The sequence below is a fragment of the Lithobates pipiens genome, unplaced genomic scaffold (genome assembly GCF_037356315.1).
Source record: "Lithobates pipiens isolate NorthernLeopardFrog02 unplaced genomic scaffold, aLitPip1_a1.2 Scaffold_27, whole genome shotgun sequence".
Lineage (NCBI taxonomy): Eukaryota > Metazoa > Chordata > Amphibia > Anura > Ranidae > Lithobates > Lithobates pipiens.
In genome coordinates, this window is record NW_027507788.1 from 12812959 (window position 1) to 12830238 (window position 17280).

At 44.8% G+C, this 17280-nt stretch overlaps 1 long non-coding RNA gene across 9 annotated transcripts in view; it reads left to right on the forward strand.

The window, feature by feature from the left end:
• Positions 1 to 17280, forward strand: part of LOC143933537 (uncharacterized) — a 483729-nt gene that overhangs the window by 288278 nt on the left and 178171 nt on the right. For all 9 annotated transcript variants that reach the window (XR_013263113.1, XR_013263115.1, XR_013263118.1 and 6 more), the window contains one exon: positions 5316 to 5447. This is a non-coding gene — a long non-coding RNA (uncharacterized LOC143933537). The remainder of the gene's footprint in view (positions 1 to 5315; positions 5448 to 17280) is intronic.

Genomic DNA, 17280 nt, shown 5'->3' on the forward strand with positions numbered 1-17280 from the left:
GACGGATTTTGTCAGAAACTGGTGTCGCATACACACGGTCGGACAAAGTTGTCGTAAAAATCCGTGATGACGTTATTTTGTTACGACGGGACTACGGTCAGGCTAGTAGCCAATAGCTTTGGTCTAGGAATTTGATCTGAGCATGCGTGGCACTTTGTCCGATCGGAATTCTCTACACACAACCGGACAAAGTCCGATCGGATCATGTTGTCAGAAAGTTTTATAGCCCAGCTCTAAGCCCTTGTACACACGGTTGGACATTACGATGAAAAACGTCAGATCGGACCGCGTTGTTGGATAATCCAACCGTGTGTGGGCTCCATCGGACTGTTTCCATCGGGAATATTCTACGGACAACGTTTTAGAGCTGGGCTATAAAACTTTCCAACAACATGTGTGTACAAGGGCTTAAACTTTGTCCGTCGGATATTCCGACGGAAACAGTCCGATGGAACCCACACACGGTTGGATTATCCAACAACGCGGTCCGATTGGACATTTTCCGTCGGAATGTCCGACCGCGTGTACAAGGGCTAAAACTTACATCTACACTGATTATCAGTGCAATCCCAACAGTGCCCATTAGTGCTGCCAATCAGTGCCCATCAGTTCGTGATGGGGAACCTTGGCACCCCAGATGTTTTGGAACTACATTTCCCATCATGCTCATGCACTCTGCAGTGTGGTTGAGCATCATGGGAAATGTAGTTCCAAAACATCTGGGGTGCCAAGGTTCGCCATCACTGTTCTAGGGTGTTAGAAAAAAAAAGTATAATGTTTGGCTAAGTAATTTTCTAGCAAAAAAAAAAAAAAAACGGATTTTAACTTGTAAACAACACATCTAAAAAAAGAGGCTCGGTCCTTAAAGTGGAGGGGCCACCCTGAAAAACAAAAGTACATTAACCACTTCCCGACCAGCGCACGACGATGTACGTCGACAGAATGGCACGGGCAGGCATATTGGCGTACAGGTACGTCCAATCTTCAATGCCGCCCTGCCATCGGGAGCGCACCGCCGGCGCCGCGCTCCCGCACTGGTCGGGACCCCGTGAGTCCGGTCGCGGGACCTGCGGACTCGATCGCCGTGGGCATCCCCGCGATCATCTCACGGAGCGGCCGAATGGAGGAAATGCCGTGTAAACAACATTTCTCCATTCTGCCTAGCAACTAGTGACGCTGATCTCTGCTCCATGTGATTGGAGCAGAGATCAGTGTTCACTAAATAAAAGCCCAACCCCCCCACAGTTAGTAACACACCCCTAGGAACACTTAACCCCTACACTGCCACCCACTGGTTAACCCTTTCACTGCCAGTGTCATTTACACAGGAATCACTGCATTTATATAGCAGTGATTACTGTATAAATGACAATGGTCCCAAAAATGTGTCAAAAATGTCCGATGGGTCCCCCACAATGTCGCAGTCACAATAAAAATCGCTGATCGCCGCCATTACTAGTAAAAAAAATAATAATAAAAAATTATTAATAAAAATGCTATAAAACTATCCCTATTTTGTAAACGCTATAACTTTTGCGCAAACCAATAAATAATCGCTTATTGCGATTTTTTACAAAAAATATGTAGAAGAATACGTATCGGCCTAAACTGAGGGAAAAAAATGTTTTTTATATATTTTTGGGGGATATTTATTATAACAAAAAGTAAAAAATAATGCGTTTTTTTCAAAATTGTCGCTCTATTTTTGGTTATAGCGCAAAAAATAATACCACCAAAAGAAAGCTCTATTTGTGGGAAAAAAAGGACGTCAATTTTGTTTGGGAGCCACGTCGCACGACCGCGCAATTGTCAGTTAAAGAGACGCAGTGCCGAATTGCAAAAAGGGGTCTGGTCTTTGACCAGCAAATTGGTCCGGTCTGCAAGTGGTTAAAATGCTGCCTGTTTCCCTTAGTTAGAATGGCGGCGCTGGGACCCGAGAGCCAAGGGATGGGTCGGCCTTGGGAGGCCGACATCACGGGCACCCTGGACTGGTAAGTGCTTATTGAAAGTCAGCAGCTACAGTGCTTGTAGCTGCTGACTTTAAAAAAAATTTCAGCTGGCCCTCCCCTTTAAGTGATTAAATAAGGACATGTGCTTTCCAGTGCGTTTTTTGGTGCTTTTAGGTGTTTTCTTCTGCTTTTTTGATCCAGAAAAAATGCAGCAAATTCAAATATTTTTTTCTGGAGCTGGAATGCATTGGTGTGAACATTGCCATTGAAAACCATATAACCTACTATTCATGCGTTTCTGATGAAGAAAAAAAAATCGCACTGGACTGCATGTGGTGTGAACCGGCCCTTAAAGTGACTGTTATGCCCCGTACACATGGTCGGATATTCCGACCACAAAGTCCGTCTGATTTTATATTGTAAAGCGCTGCGTAAATTGCTGGCGCTATATAAATCCTGAATAATAATAATAATAATTTTTTCTGACGGATTTTGGCCCAAACATTTGTTGCATACACACGGTCACACAAAGTTGTCGGAAAATCCGATCGTTCTGAACGAGGTGACGTCAAACACGTACGCCGGGACTATAAACGGGGCCAGTAGCCAATAGCTTTGCGTCTCTTAGTTTATTCTCAGCATGCGTGGCGCTTTGTCTGTCGGAATTGTCTACACACGATCGGAAAATGTATGCGATCGGATTTTGTCATCGTAAAATTTTAGATCCCGCTCTCAAACTTTGCGCGTCGGAAAATCCGATGGAAAAAGTCAGATGGAGCCCACACGCGGTCGGATTTTTCAGACAACGCGATCCGATCGCACATTTTCTGTCGGAAAATCCAACCGCGTGTACAGGGCATTAAAGTGGTTGTAAACCCTTACAAACCACTTTGACCTACAGGTAAGCCTAGATTAAGGCTCACCTGTAGGTCCAAGCAATATCTCCTAAACCTATATGGTTTAGGAGATATTTGCCCCGAAAAACGGGCACCGCTGTCTACGGCGCATTCGCCGTAGACAGCGGCGCGCAGGCGCACTGAACGCGGCAGTTCCAAAAATGGAGCTGCCGCATTTGTCGACTCCCGTGCGCATGCGCGGGAGTGACGTCATCGCGGCTTCGCCGAATGACAGCGGCGGAGCTGCGAGACGCCACCAGCAAGATGGATGCGGCGGACTACAGGGGACAGTGCGACTTCGCTGGCTCCTGTGTCAGGTAAGTGACACATAATGGGCTACTATGCGATGCATAGTAGTCCATTATGCTTTACCTTTGCAGGGAAAAAAAGAGGAAGTAAACTCATCAGGGTTTACTTCCTCTTTAAGCTCTGTTTCATCTAGGCGGGTGTGACGGTGCACATGCATTCTTGCACAACTTTCCACATTTTCAAGCCTGGCGTTTAGGGCAGCCTATTTGTTTCAATTTGACTTGAGAGAATCATGTACACACACGAAAAAAAAAAGTATGACCTTTTGTTAAAAAAATTGCACCCCACCAAATCACGTAGTACTTTGTTTGGGTCCAATTAAGAATTAATTAAAGGGATTGTAAAGTAAAAAAAAAAAAAAAATAACAAACATGTTATACTTATCTCCACTCTGTGCAGCTTGTTTTGCACAGAGTGGCCCCGAACGGGCTCTTCTAGGGTCCCTCGGCGGCTGTCTCTGCTTCCTCCCCCGCAGGTACTTCTCACGTTCATGCGAGCTCCCTCACATGGTGAGAAGCACCTGCGTGCATGTTCCCGTGATACAGCCGGCGGCTATAGCCGCTCGCTGTATCACACGGCCCCGCCCCCCCCCCCGGCGCGCCGCGTCATTGGATGTGATTGACAGCAGCGCGAGCCAATGGCTGTGCTGCTTTCAATCCATCCACTCCAGCCAATCAGCGGCCAGGCTGAGCGGCGAAGAGGGCGACGGGGGTGAGCGCGGGACTTTCGAGGGGTCAGGTAAGTAAAACAGGGGGGCTGGGGGCGCAGGCAGTGTGAGATGTTTTTTCACCTTAATGCATAGAATGCATTAAGGTGAAAAAACATTTACCTTTACAACCCCTTTAAACCCCACGCACACATTTTTTTGTGTATTACGTGAATGCGTGCCAATCACGTGCTTTTGCACGAACTCACGCGCTTCTATAGTGCGAATGGAGAAAAAGACTTGGCACACTTTTTTATTTGCATGTAAAAGTCATTTAGCAATCTCATAAATTTAAACAGGGAACGTGCTGCTTTTTTTTTTTTTTTATTGGCGTAACATTGTAATTTATGTCTGATATGGTGTCTGCCGCAAGTCGCAGCCAAAAACATCGCCAAAACATTGACGAGTAACAATTAGCAAGTACTAAGTAATTTAGAGAATCAACCACATCAGTTTCAATGTCATGAGTTTAGCATCTGTCCCAGAACCCTCAGGTCCCACAAACTACTAACAAACCACAAACTTCCTTTATTACACATTCCCACCCTGTAACCCTAATGGCATTGTTCCATGCAATGTCAGCGCATTGCAACCCTAATACTGTATGTACCAATTCTCCCTTTAACTCTAATGCCGCGTACACACGGTCGGATTTTCCAATAACAAATGTTGGATGTGAGCTTGTTGGTGGAAAGTCCGACCGTGTCTACGCTCCAGCGAACATTTGTTGGCGGACTCTCCGCCAACAAATGTTGGCTAGCAGGTTCTCAAATTTTCCGCCAACAAATTTTTATTGTCGGACCTTCCCGATCGCGTGTACGCAAGTCAGTCGCAGGAAAGTTGACGCATGCTTGGAATCAAGCAGAAGGAGCCCAAAGGGCAGCGCGCTGGCTATTGAACTTCCTTCTTCTCGGCTCGTCGTACGTCTTGTACGTTACCGCGTTCCCATGTTCGTAATTGTTGGCCAACATTTGTGTGACGGTGTGTATGTAAGACAAGTTTGAATAAAATAAAATAAATAATTGCATTTCCATGTTCTGTGTACTGTGGGAGACCAGATATTGTGAATGCAGGCTCCTTGGGAGACCAGCTATAGTGAATGCAGGCTCCTGGGGAGACCAGATATAGTGAATGCAGGCTCCTGGGGAGACCAGATACAGTGAACCCAGGGTCTTGGGGAGACCAGATATTGTTAATGCAGGGTCCTGGGGAGACCAGCTATAGTGAACGCAGGGTCTTGGGGAGACCAGATATAGTGAACGCAGGGTCTTGGGGAGACCAGATATAGTGAATGCAGGCTCCTGGATTGAGCAACACTTTAATCTACTCATGGCATGATTGTGAAATGATGGACTTTGCCTTGTGGATCATGGTGGCAACTACCCAATGTTTGTGCTAAAATATCCTCCTAATATGTGGTATTAGAACCTAATCCTCTATACCTTTTTTTCCTAGATCACTCAGATTTCTATGGCTCCCATGCTCCTGAGTGTACATGGAAGCCCTCATGCCACTAGGAAGATTTTTGGTCTTACTGGAAGCTGAAATCTGCTACTGCCGTATGGTGCATCGGGACGCAGGTCATGGGTAAGCACTGATTCTTCTCTTTGGATGGCCACACATTTTAAAATATGGACAGATAGGTAACACAAATGGACTGGCCTCCATGGGTCAAACACACCGTATTCCTGTCTAATGTTAGACAACTATAGAAAAAATATTGACACTTGGAAAGCATTCCATTATCCCTCCGTGGTAGAAGAGAGCTTCTAGGTGCAGCCAACAGTATAAAGTTGCCATATTGTGTGGTCTCAAAGGTAAGTCGGTTGAGTTGGGCATGTAATGTGCCACATCCAATGTTACAAAAAATGTTTTGTACTTTCATATTTCAATAAATATTTTTCATATTAGATAAACTTATAATAATTTTCTGTGCCTTAAAAGTCCATTACCAGGGGATTTTGTTTCAATTGTGTGGTCTCGGTCTTGGATACTCTTAATCCTTGTACACACGATCGGACTTTCCGACGGAAATCTTGGATGTCAGGCTGTTGGCGGACAATCCGACTGTGTGTACGCTCCATTGGACAATTGTTGTCGGACTTTCCGCCAACAATTGTTGGCTAGCAGGTTTTCAAATTTTCCGACAACAAATGTGTATTTGAAACAAAGGTACACTCACTCTTTCCCCATCTACTGTGTATCACCACTGCGCTGAGCAAAAACTTTAAAACTAAGCCTCCACTTTATAAAAACAAAAATGTGTACAATAATCCTTATCTAAACTATAGAATAAGCAGTGCTGAATATAATATAAAACCACATCAGCGAATTAAAAAATATTGAATACTATAGATCCACTCCAGTGAACATGAATTACTCAATCTTACTACACCGTGCAAACCCTGCCCTGTGCATACAAGAATAGAAAAAAAAAATATATAAATAAAAAAATAAAAAGTATCAAAATCAATTAACACAAATTAGTATATAGTGCATGTCACCAGATGACTAGTGATGGCAAATACATACAGTCTACTGAAACAAATCACCCTGTGACTAAATACTGTTCAACACTGAAAATAAATAAACAGAGAACGAGAATCAAATGAATTGTTTCACGTTCTAACTTGATATATATATTAGGGCTGTTACTGATTAAAATTTTCGTGTTCGATTCATCGATTTATTTTAAAATCGATTAATCTACTAATTTCGATTAATTATAACGCACATACAGATCCAACTACTTTTAGCTGATCTCCTTGCATTGCAACTCTGCATTAGTCAGTGGTAAATGTGGTATACACTATATACAATCACCCGACACTAGTTAGTTTCCACAATCCATGACTTAACTTCACAGTTCACACAAATACGTTTTAAATTCAAACTGTAGCGCTGACGTAAGTCATTTTATTAAACTTTAAGAAAAATGTGGAAAGTCAGTTTAACTTTAATTATAAAACTTGTCTTATATTGACTGTTAGTCACTTTATAGTAGGCATCACTTTAGCCAGTCACGCAGACATGCCAGACATACATACGTTTTGTTGTTTTTTTTTTTTTTACAACAATGTTAAAAAAGGAGGTTATCAAATTTGCCTACACGTAGCTCACTGAATGATCCCAGTTAACCACATCCATATTTACCATCACTGTCCAGGCTGTCCGGTGACGTCACGGACATCGACGTCACTGGACTCCTCCCCCTTTCCCTTCGTTAGCAGACGGAGGCACTTGGGGAAGGGGGGAGGGGTCCAGTGACGTTGATGTCTGTGACGTCACTGGAACTCCCTGAAGACCCTGAAGCCGGCAGAGAGGTGAGTGCCAATCAAAAGAATTTTGATCGATCAAAAAATTTTTACAATTAATCGAGGAATTCATCTTTCATTTTCCCAGCCCTAATTTAAATGTGTTAAAGAGAGTGGGCACACATGGACTGGGTACAATAGCAGTATAATATGGGTACAATAAGTGGGTATAATAATCGCCTGTTAAATATGGCGAGACAATGTAATCCATGTAAGCGGGTGGGGGAAGGGACAGAGAGAAGAGAAGTAATAACCTTTATTATTAAATGATCACGTAATTTATTTATTTATTTATTGATTGATTTTTATTAATCAATGCAAACAGGCACATGGTGGCCCTTAAAGGCCTTTTTGCATAGATTTTTTTTTTTTTTAACACTAACAAGTGCACAGTGAATTTATGGATCAATTCATTATTTAGTTTTGTATGTGGTGGTAATTAGGCCCATAGAGGCTTTTTTCAAGGAGAGGAGAGGGGAAAGAAATGCACAAAAAAAAAATTGGTTCTTCTCATCCCTCTCCCCCTCCCCTTTTTTTTTTCTAATATGATACAACTTCACTTTTTTTTTTTCTGAACTTAGAGGTATAATGATTGATTGGTGCACTGAGAGATATTAGGAACATAAATAGCTAGGGAGGTCGGGGCCCTCAACTGGGAGGGGTATCGGAGCAAATTCAACTTTTATAATATATTGTATGTTAAGAGGGAAGTGATTTTTACCTTTTTTTTTCTGTTCTTTTTTTTTCTTTTCTCTTGTTGTTTTCTTTTTGAATAGAATATTTTGATATGTGTATACACAGTTTTGGATATTATGTAAATTTAATATATGGACATATGTCTTTGTCCTTAGTTGACTGTTAAGCTGAATTCTAAAAAAATAAAAAATGCAATTATAAAAAAAAAAAAAAGATACTAAAATCTTGTTTATTTTTTCTTTAAAAATAACAAACATGTTATACATACCTGCTCTGTCGCAGTGGCTTTGCACAGAGCAGCCCTGATCCTCCTCTTCTCGGGATCCTCTCCGGCGCTCCTGGCCCCTCCCTCCTGTCGAGTGCCCCCCATAGTAAGCAGCTTCCTCTGGGGGCACCCAAGCTGAGCCGCAGCTCTGTGTCCATTCAGACAGGGAGCTGTGGTCCGGCCCCTTCCCCCTCTCTCTCCTCATTGGCTAACTAACTTTGATGGACGGCAGCTGGGGGGCCAATGGTGTTTGTCTCAGCCAGTCAGGAGGGAGAGTCCCAGACGGCCGAGGCACTCGCGCAACATCGCTGGATAAAGATGGGGCTCAGTATTGTGGGGGGCTGCTCCTTATTGGCTAACTAACTTTGATTGACAGCAGCAGGGGGCAATGGCGTTGCTGTTTTGTCTCAGCCAGTCAGGAGGGAGAGTCATGCACGGCTGAGGCACTCGTGCAACTTCGCTGGATAAAGATGGGGCTCAGCATTTGGTGGGGCTGAGGGGGCCTGCTGCACACATAAGGTTTTTTTTTTTATCGTAATGCATAGGATGTATTAACATAAAAGAACCTTCATAACCACTTTAATTGGAAGAATCTGTTTTGTAAAAGAATGTAAATGTAAAAGAACTGCACTTATATATCTTATATTTTGTTTACAGGATACCAGGGATGGGTCCTGGAAGGGAGGTATGTGTTCCAATTATTTGGGCTGTGACCAATTTAAAGCGGAGGTCCACCCTAAAGTGGACCTTCCGCTCATTGGAACCCTCCCCCCCTCCGGCGCCACAATTGGCACCTTTCAGGGGGGAGGGGGGTGCAGGTACCTGTACATTACAGGTATCTGCACCCACTTCCGGGATATCTCTCTGCGGAAAGGGGCGTAGATCTACGCCCCTTTCCGAAAGTCCCCCGCTGCCTGCTGGGAAACACACAGATCCCAGAGGCAGCGGGTCCATCCGTATTGCGCAGCGCGACTCGCGCATGCGCAGTAGGGAACCGGGAAATGAAGCCGAAAGGCTCCACTTCCTGATTCCCATACCCAAGATGGCGGCGGCAGCACTCGAGAGATCGGCTTCGGGTGCCGACATCGCGGGCGCGCTGGGCGGGTAAGTGACACTATTTTAAAAGTCAGCAGCTGCAGTATTTGTAGCTGCTGGCTTTAAAAAAAACAAAACAAAACACGGACTCCCGCTTTAAGGGGAACAACGGAATACAGTTTTGAGATACTCATGGATTCCCACCCATGCAGGGTAAGGGGTTCTGAGAAAAAAGAAAAAAAAATGATTGTCAGTATCCCCACGATTGTTTATTCCTGCTATGGGACCTAGAGTTCTAAGTCTCTAAGAGTTTTTTTTGGTGGTAAACAGCCTCCAACCCAGTCTACGGGGAATGTGGTCCTAAAACGGGAAGGACTAAAAAGGGCAGGAAGTAGTGAGCAGGTGTCTGTAACCCCTGGGAGCAGATGGGGACTTTGGACCCTGTATGGGGCAAGGTTTATACTGGTGGTGAGCCATATCTTTGCTTTTGACTCACAAGTGTAGGGACTTTCCGTTTTTGTTCATGCTGGGAAGCTACTTTGTTTTGCCTGTTGCTTTCACCAACAACAGGGCTGGTTGGTTGGTGAACCCAAGCTCCCCCAAATATTACATTGGATAAAGCTGACTGGTGGGATGTGTGTATATGTATATATATATATATATATATATATATATATATATATATATATATATATATGAAACAAATTCAGGATTGAACAGACAGACAGGCTTTTATATACATTTTTAATTAATTTTAAAATTACAATTGTGATTAATTCTTCATATGTCCAATACAGTCACATTTATATAAATCTAATTGAAATAGCAGCTAAAAAGTCCCATTTAAAATAAAAACAGAAGTCTCATCAAGTGTGATATAAAACAAGGACAGTTGTTTTTTTTCTGGTGGATTTTTTTTCTTTTTTTTTTATGAAATAAAATATATATTTCCAATAATGAATTTCTAACAATGTAACAAGGTAAAAAAGAAAAACAAAATGGCAGACAAGGTCAGCTGATTGCAGAGGCAATATGAAGAAGAGGTGTGAGTGCGCTCCAGCCAAATGTACCTGTCCATTGAAGGGATCACTGGGAATGTATATGGGGACATCAGTTTGGAAACGTATTTATTTATTCCAGTTACTTATATAGCGCCATCAATTTATGCAGCGCTTTACATATACATTGTACAATCACATCAGTCCCTACCCTCAAGGAGCTTACAATCTAGGTCCCCTAACACACATTCATACATACTACATACAGACAATTTAGACAGGATCCAATTAACCTACCAGCATGTCTTTGGAGTGTGGGAGGAAACCGGAGTACCTGGAGGAAACTCAGGCACAGGGAGAACATGCAAACTCTAAGCTGGTAGTGTCGTGATTGGGATTTGAACCAGCGTCCCCTCTTACTGCTAGGGGAAAGTGCTAACCACTACACCACTGTGCCACCCAAAACTTATATAAATGTAATAAAACTTATATAATGTAATAAAATACTGCATAGTGTATCATGCGTCTCAATGCTGCTGATCTCCTACAGCCTTCTTGAACCGCTTCCTTTCCACATACATTCGCCCCAGTGCCACCTGCACATAATTGCTGCGACCTGGCTTCCTGAAGGTGGAAACCGTAAACCATGCCTGCATTATGTGCTACATGTAACCTCCACTAGGGGCACTTGTGTCAGGGTGACAACACAACAGCACAATTGGGTGACATGTAATGGGACAAGGCTTGGGCAGGAGGGGCGACTGTCCTGGGCATTGTAGAATCATGTGAGGTGGGGGGGGGGGTGCTACAAGAATATTGTGAGGGAGGGGATTTGTGTTGGGAGGGGGAATTTGGGGGTAAGTATTGTTCTGGTTGGGGAAGTTTAGGGGGGACTGCTAAGAGTGGGATTTGTGTTGGGAGCTAGAAAATTTGTGCTAGGAGGGAGGATTTGGGGGAAATTTGTGCTGGGGGGGGGGGGGGGTTGAAGTAGGGGGAGAAAATGTGTACTAGCAGGAGACATTTTAGAGGTGGAGGATTTAGGCTAGGATTGAGTTTTCTTTTTTGGGGGGGGCATAGACTTGTGCTGGCAAGGGGGACTTTAGCAGGGGGGTGGATTTGTAATGGGAGGAGGGGGAATTTATGCTTAAGCATGCAGATTAGTGTTTTTGTGGGGAGATTTTTGTTGACACATAATGCTCATACATCTGGGGTGTGGGGGGTTGCAGCGCAGGTTGTCATGTTTGCCCTGTGCTCTTAATGACTTTGTCCTAGCACTATGTCACCCCATAGCAGTAAGTGCCTGAACAAGGACCTTTATGGCAGGATCCTCAAGGATCCTTTTTAAAAAAAGGCTGCAGATTTACACAAATTCAAGCCAGCCTTTAAAGCAGGGGTGCTCAACCTTTCCAAGAGAGAGGGCCACTTAAAGCGGGAGTTCCGCTGTTTTTTTTTTTTTTTAAAAGCCAACAGTGACAAATACTGCAGCTGCTGACTCTTAAAATAAGGACACTTACCCACCCAGCGCGCCCGCGATGTCGGCACCCGAAGCCGATCTCTCGATCGTCTCTCGGGTGCTGCCGCCGCCATCATGGCTATGGGAGTCAGGAAGTGGAGCCTTGCGGCTTCATTTCCCGGTTCCCTACTGTGCATGCGAGAGTCGCGCTGCGCAACAAGGATGGTCCCCGCTGTCTCTGGGATCCGTGTGTTCCCAGCAGACAGCGGGGGACCTGCGGAAAGGGGCGTAGATTCTGCAGAAAGGGGCGTAGATTCTGCGGATATCTATGCCGGAAGTGGGTGCAGATACCTGTACTGTACAGGTACCTACACCCCCCTCCCCCCTGAAAGGTGCCAATTGTGGCGCCGGAGGGGGGGAGGGTTCCAATGAGCGGAAACTCCACTTTAAGTGATTTGGTAACCAGTTTTGGGCCATGATGAAATAAAAAGTGGTGTAATGCTGACTGCGAACCCTCCAGTACTGCTGATAGGAGACAAGAGGTGTCCTTCTACAATGAAGAGCTGGGAGGAGAACATAGAGATGTAGTATATGCGCCATAGGGGTGTAATGCTGTCTGTTAACCCTCCAGTACTGCTGATAGGAGACAAGAGATGTCCTTCTACAATGAAGAGCTGGAAGGAGAACATAGAGATGTAGTAAATGAGCCCTGGGAGGTGTAATGCTGACTGTGAACCCTCCAGTACTGCTTCCCGGAGACTAGAGGTGTTCTTCTACAATGAAGAGCTGGGAGGAGAACATAGAGATGTAGCACATCAGCCCTGGGAGGTGTAATGATGACCGCGAACCCTCCAGTACTGGAGACTAGAGGTGTCCTACAATGAAGAGCTGGGAGGAGAACATAGAGATGTAGTAAATGAGCCCTGGGAGGTGTAATGATGACCGCGAACCCTCCAGTACTGGAGACTAGAGGTGTTCTTCTACAATGAAGAGCTGGGAGGAGAACATAGAAATGTAATAAATGAGCCCTGGGAGGTGTAATGATGACCGCGAACCCTCCAGTACTGGAGACTAGAGGTGTCCTACAATGAAGAGCTGGGAGGAGAACATAGAGATGTAGTAAATGAGCCCTGGGAGGTGTAATGCTGGCTGTGAACCCTCCAGTACTGCTTCCCGGAGACTAGAGGTGTCCTTCTACAATGAAGAGCTGGAAGGAGAACATAGAGATGTAGCACTTGAGCAATGGGGGTGTAATGCTGACCACGAACCCTCCAGTACTGGAGACTAGAGGTGTCCTTCTACAATGAAGAGCTGGGAGGAGAACATAGAGATGTAGTACATGCGCCATAGGGGTGTAATGCTGACTGTTAACCCTCTAGTACTGCTGATAGGAGACAAGAGATGTCCTTCTACAATGAAGAGCTGGAAGGAGAACATAGAGATGTAGTAAATGAGCCCTGGGAGGTGTAATGATGACCGCGAACCCTCCAGTATTGGAGACTAGAGGTGTCCTACAATGAAGAGCTGGGAGGAGAACATAGAGATGTAGTAAATGAGCCCTGGGAGGTGTAATGCTGGTTGTGAACCCTCCAGTACTGCTTCCCGGAGACTAGAGGTTTCCTTCTACAATGAAGAGCTGGAAGAAAAACATAGAGATGTAGCACATGAGCAATGGGGGTGTAATGCTGACCGCGAACCCTCCAGTACTGGAGACAAGAGGTGTCCTTCTACAATGAAGAGCTGGGAGGAGAACATAGAGATGTAGTAAATGAGCCTTGGGGGTGTAATGCTGGTTGTGAACCCTTCAGGACTGCTGATAAGATACAAGAGGTGCCTCAATGAAGAGCTGGGAGGAGAACAGAAAGGGGTAGATTTTGTTTCTTAATGGTGTGAAGATGTGTTCAAGAAGCCTTCACCAAGGATGGATACATTAAATATACAAGATAAATAAAATAAATTAAAACGTTCGTGATGCTCTTCAAGTGATTAGACTCCAGGCTGCATAGGACTTAGCCGGCATGCACACCACCCTTCGAGAGGGAGTATCAATTTCTGTAGAAAAACAGTAATACGGAGACTGTGAATAAAAATAAGAACATATAGTGGTTTTTGCACATATACAGTAGGTAGGTTCATAGTTTTACCTTGTAGTTATGTAACTTTCAGGAAAGGAGTAAATATAAATAAGTGACACAAATAGAGCTTTCTTTTGGTGGTATTTGATCATCGCTGGATTTTTTTTTTTTTTTTATTATATAAACAAAAAAAGACTAAAATGTAAAAAACAAAACAAAAACAAAACAAAACATTTTCTACATTATGTTATAAACATATCCAATAAAAAAAATAAAAAAAATCTAATTTCTTTAAAAAAATAAATCCTTCGAAATCAGGGACAGTTGGGAGCTATGCATTTAAATTGTAGAGCGTATAGTCAGCTTATGTCTGATGAGACTAATGCCGCGTACACACGATCAGACTTTTCCGGCAGACTAGGTCTGGCGGGATCAGTCCGTCGGACAATACGATCGTGTGTGTGGGATAATCTGATCGTCTTCTGTTATAAAAATCTGACGGACCTAGAAATAGAACATGTTTCAAATCTGTCCAACGGACTCAATTCCTATCGGGAAAACCATTCGTCTGTGTGCTGGTCCGACGGAACCAAATATGACGCAAGGGAAGCTGTTGGCTACTGGCTATTGAACTTCCCTTTTCAGTCCCGTCTTACGTCATCACGTTCAAAATGAACGGACTTTCGAACTGACTTAGTCCGTTCATGTGTGGCCAAGTCCGTTCATTCGGAAAGTTCTGTTGGAACTCCGCAAAAAGTCCATTGGACCTAGTCTGCTGGAAAATCCGGTCGTGTGTACACGGCATGAGGCTCTTTTGACACCTAGGCATTTTCCTGCTCTCAGCCCTTGTACACACGGTCGGAGATTCAGACGGAATGTTTCCTATCGGACCATTTTGTCGGATATTCCGACTGTGTGTGGTATGCATCGGACTGTTTCCGTCGGAATATCCGACGGACCAAGTTTTCCAACTTGCCGGTAAAATTTTCCAACAAAATGCTCCGATCGGACATAATCCGATCATGTGTAGCCTACTCCGACGGACAAAGTGCCACACATGCTCAGATCAAATTCCTAGACCAAAGCTATTGGCTACTAGCCTGAACGTAGTCCTATTGTAACGAAATAACGTCATCACGTTATGTACAATCGGATTTTCCGACAACTTAGTGCAACTGTGTGTATGCAAAATCACTTCCGGACCTCTTCCGGAATTAATCAGTTATAATTACTCCGACGGATTTGGTTGTCGGAATCTCCGACCGTGTGTACAAGGGCTTAGCCTTAGCTCTAAAAACACTTGTAGCGCCGGTACTCCTGAAGAGTACGAGCTATGTCTGTAAATTAATTTTTTTCCCCCAAGACTATAGTTGAGTCTTGGGGTTAATTGCTCTAAATTATGGTTTTGGCATCAGTTTGGCTGGGCTATACTAATGTTCTGCCTTGTCATAGTTGTAGGAAGCACCTTTGACAGGCATTGGAACGCAGTCTGGTTGGACGCATTGGGTACCAATCTCTCTCTCGGAGCCAATCAGTGGATGCGTTGTCTCGCTGTCTATTCCAGGAGAGGGTACTTAAGGTGCTGAAGTCATGTGGTTCTGGGTTCCAGTCCAGAAGTATGTTGTGACTCCATGGTCCTGGTCCTCCTGACCAGCCCCCAGGGGCCCTCATGGCCTGGGGAGCGGATCCATCCGTTTCCGAGTCTCGGAACTGGCTAGTCCGAGGCACAGTAACTGGAGGGAGGATTCTAAAGTGGTCCCGTGCCGTCTCGGGTTTTGGAGAGGCCCAGCAACTCGTCATGCAACCAGGGGAGGGACTCTTCAGAAGAGGGCCACGCACGAGGCTGGCTGCTCGGTAAGAGCCTGAATGTTGAGCTGTATGGACACTAATTGAATCCACATTTCTTACGGTATCGCCGGACCGGCTGCAAGATACCGTAAGAAGGTTCCTATTTTTATCCTTCGGTTACAACTAAGTTCCTGTGAGAGACGTTCTGTGTTCATCTAAAGTTTGCAACCAAGTCTGTGGCAGAGATTTTGCTAAAGTTTGAGTCATTTGTCGGCTGCTAAGGCCACACACCAGGATTTATCTGAGAGTGAGAAATATCCAGTTGCGAGTGGCTATTCTCTGGATTACCTAGAGAGAGACATTTATTAAAGAGGAAGTAAACCCTGATGAGTTTACTTCCTCTTTGATTCCCTGCAAAGGCAAAGCATAATGGACTACTATGCATCGCATAGTAGCCCATTATGTGTCACTTACCTGACACAGGAGCCAGCGATGTCACCGCTGTCCCCTGTAGTTCGGCGCATCCATCTTCTCGGTGGGGTCTCGCAGCTCCGCCGCTGTCATTTGGCGAAGCCGCGATGACGTCACTCCCGCGCATGCGCACGGGAGTCGAGACACGAGGCATCTTCGTCATCGAGGATGCCACGCTCAGTGCGCCTGCATGCCGATGTCTTTGAGCAAATATCTCCTAAACCGTGTAGGTTTGGGAGATATTTCTTGGACCTACAGGTAAGCCTTAATCTAGGCTTACCTGTAGGTCAAAGTGGTTTGTAAGGGTTTACAACCACTTTAAGTACCAGCAGTTTCCAAAGTGCCTGAGCTTCAAATCCTGTACCCTCTATTCCCAACTGAGAGACTGTGTTTCTGTTGAACGTTTTTAAGCAAATAAAAATTCCTAAAGGAATTCAAGTGTCGGTCTCTACAGTTATTGGGCCATCAACCTCGGGAACCCCCTAGACAAGAACGATGAGTTACAAGGCGGAGGAGGTAAACGGTAAGCCCAAGAAAACCAGTCGCTCCTTCGGGGGTCAGTGCTACACACTCAACAAGACAAATCCCATTAATTTCAATGGCCCCCTGTTCACATCTGAGCATCCTGTCACCTGAAGCAAAACGCCCGTCGCTCAAAAAAGTACAGCAGCTTCTTTTTTTGGCGGATTACAGGCGTTTTTCATTCCTTTACATTGTTGACCTTTTGACCAGTACAAAATCGCGGTAAAATCGACTTTCTGCCTGAAAACAATACGCTCAGGTGTGAACGGAGCCTAAGTGGTAATTGCCATTTCCCAGTAGATTGCACATACCTGCTCTCCACATCTATAGGTTTCTACAGCCCAAGGCATCCAGAAACTCAGGGCTCTCGGTATCTGGAATGGAAACCAATTCTGGTAGATCCTCTCGCCACGCTCTGCCCATCTGGAATGGGCGACATCTGAAGTTCACACTGCAACAGAATGATCAAAGCTTCAGTATATGGAATGCCCCTTAAGGCTGGGTTCACACTTCCGTGCGGAGAGGCTTGCAGCCGGTGTCCCGTACATCCCAGTTCGCAGTTTCATGTGCGATTTCGGACGGAATTTTTGTCTGAATTTTGGAAACAGACCAGAAGATGCACAGGACTCCTGTGCAAAATGCTCCACAGCCGTCCCGGAGCTCGGTGAACTGACTCCCTAGAGCAGGGTTTCTCAACTCCAGTCCTCGAGGTGCCCCAACAGGTCATGTTTTCAGGTTTTCCATTATTTTTGCACAGGTGATTTGATCAGTTTCCCTGCCTTAGTAATTACCACAGCCAGGGG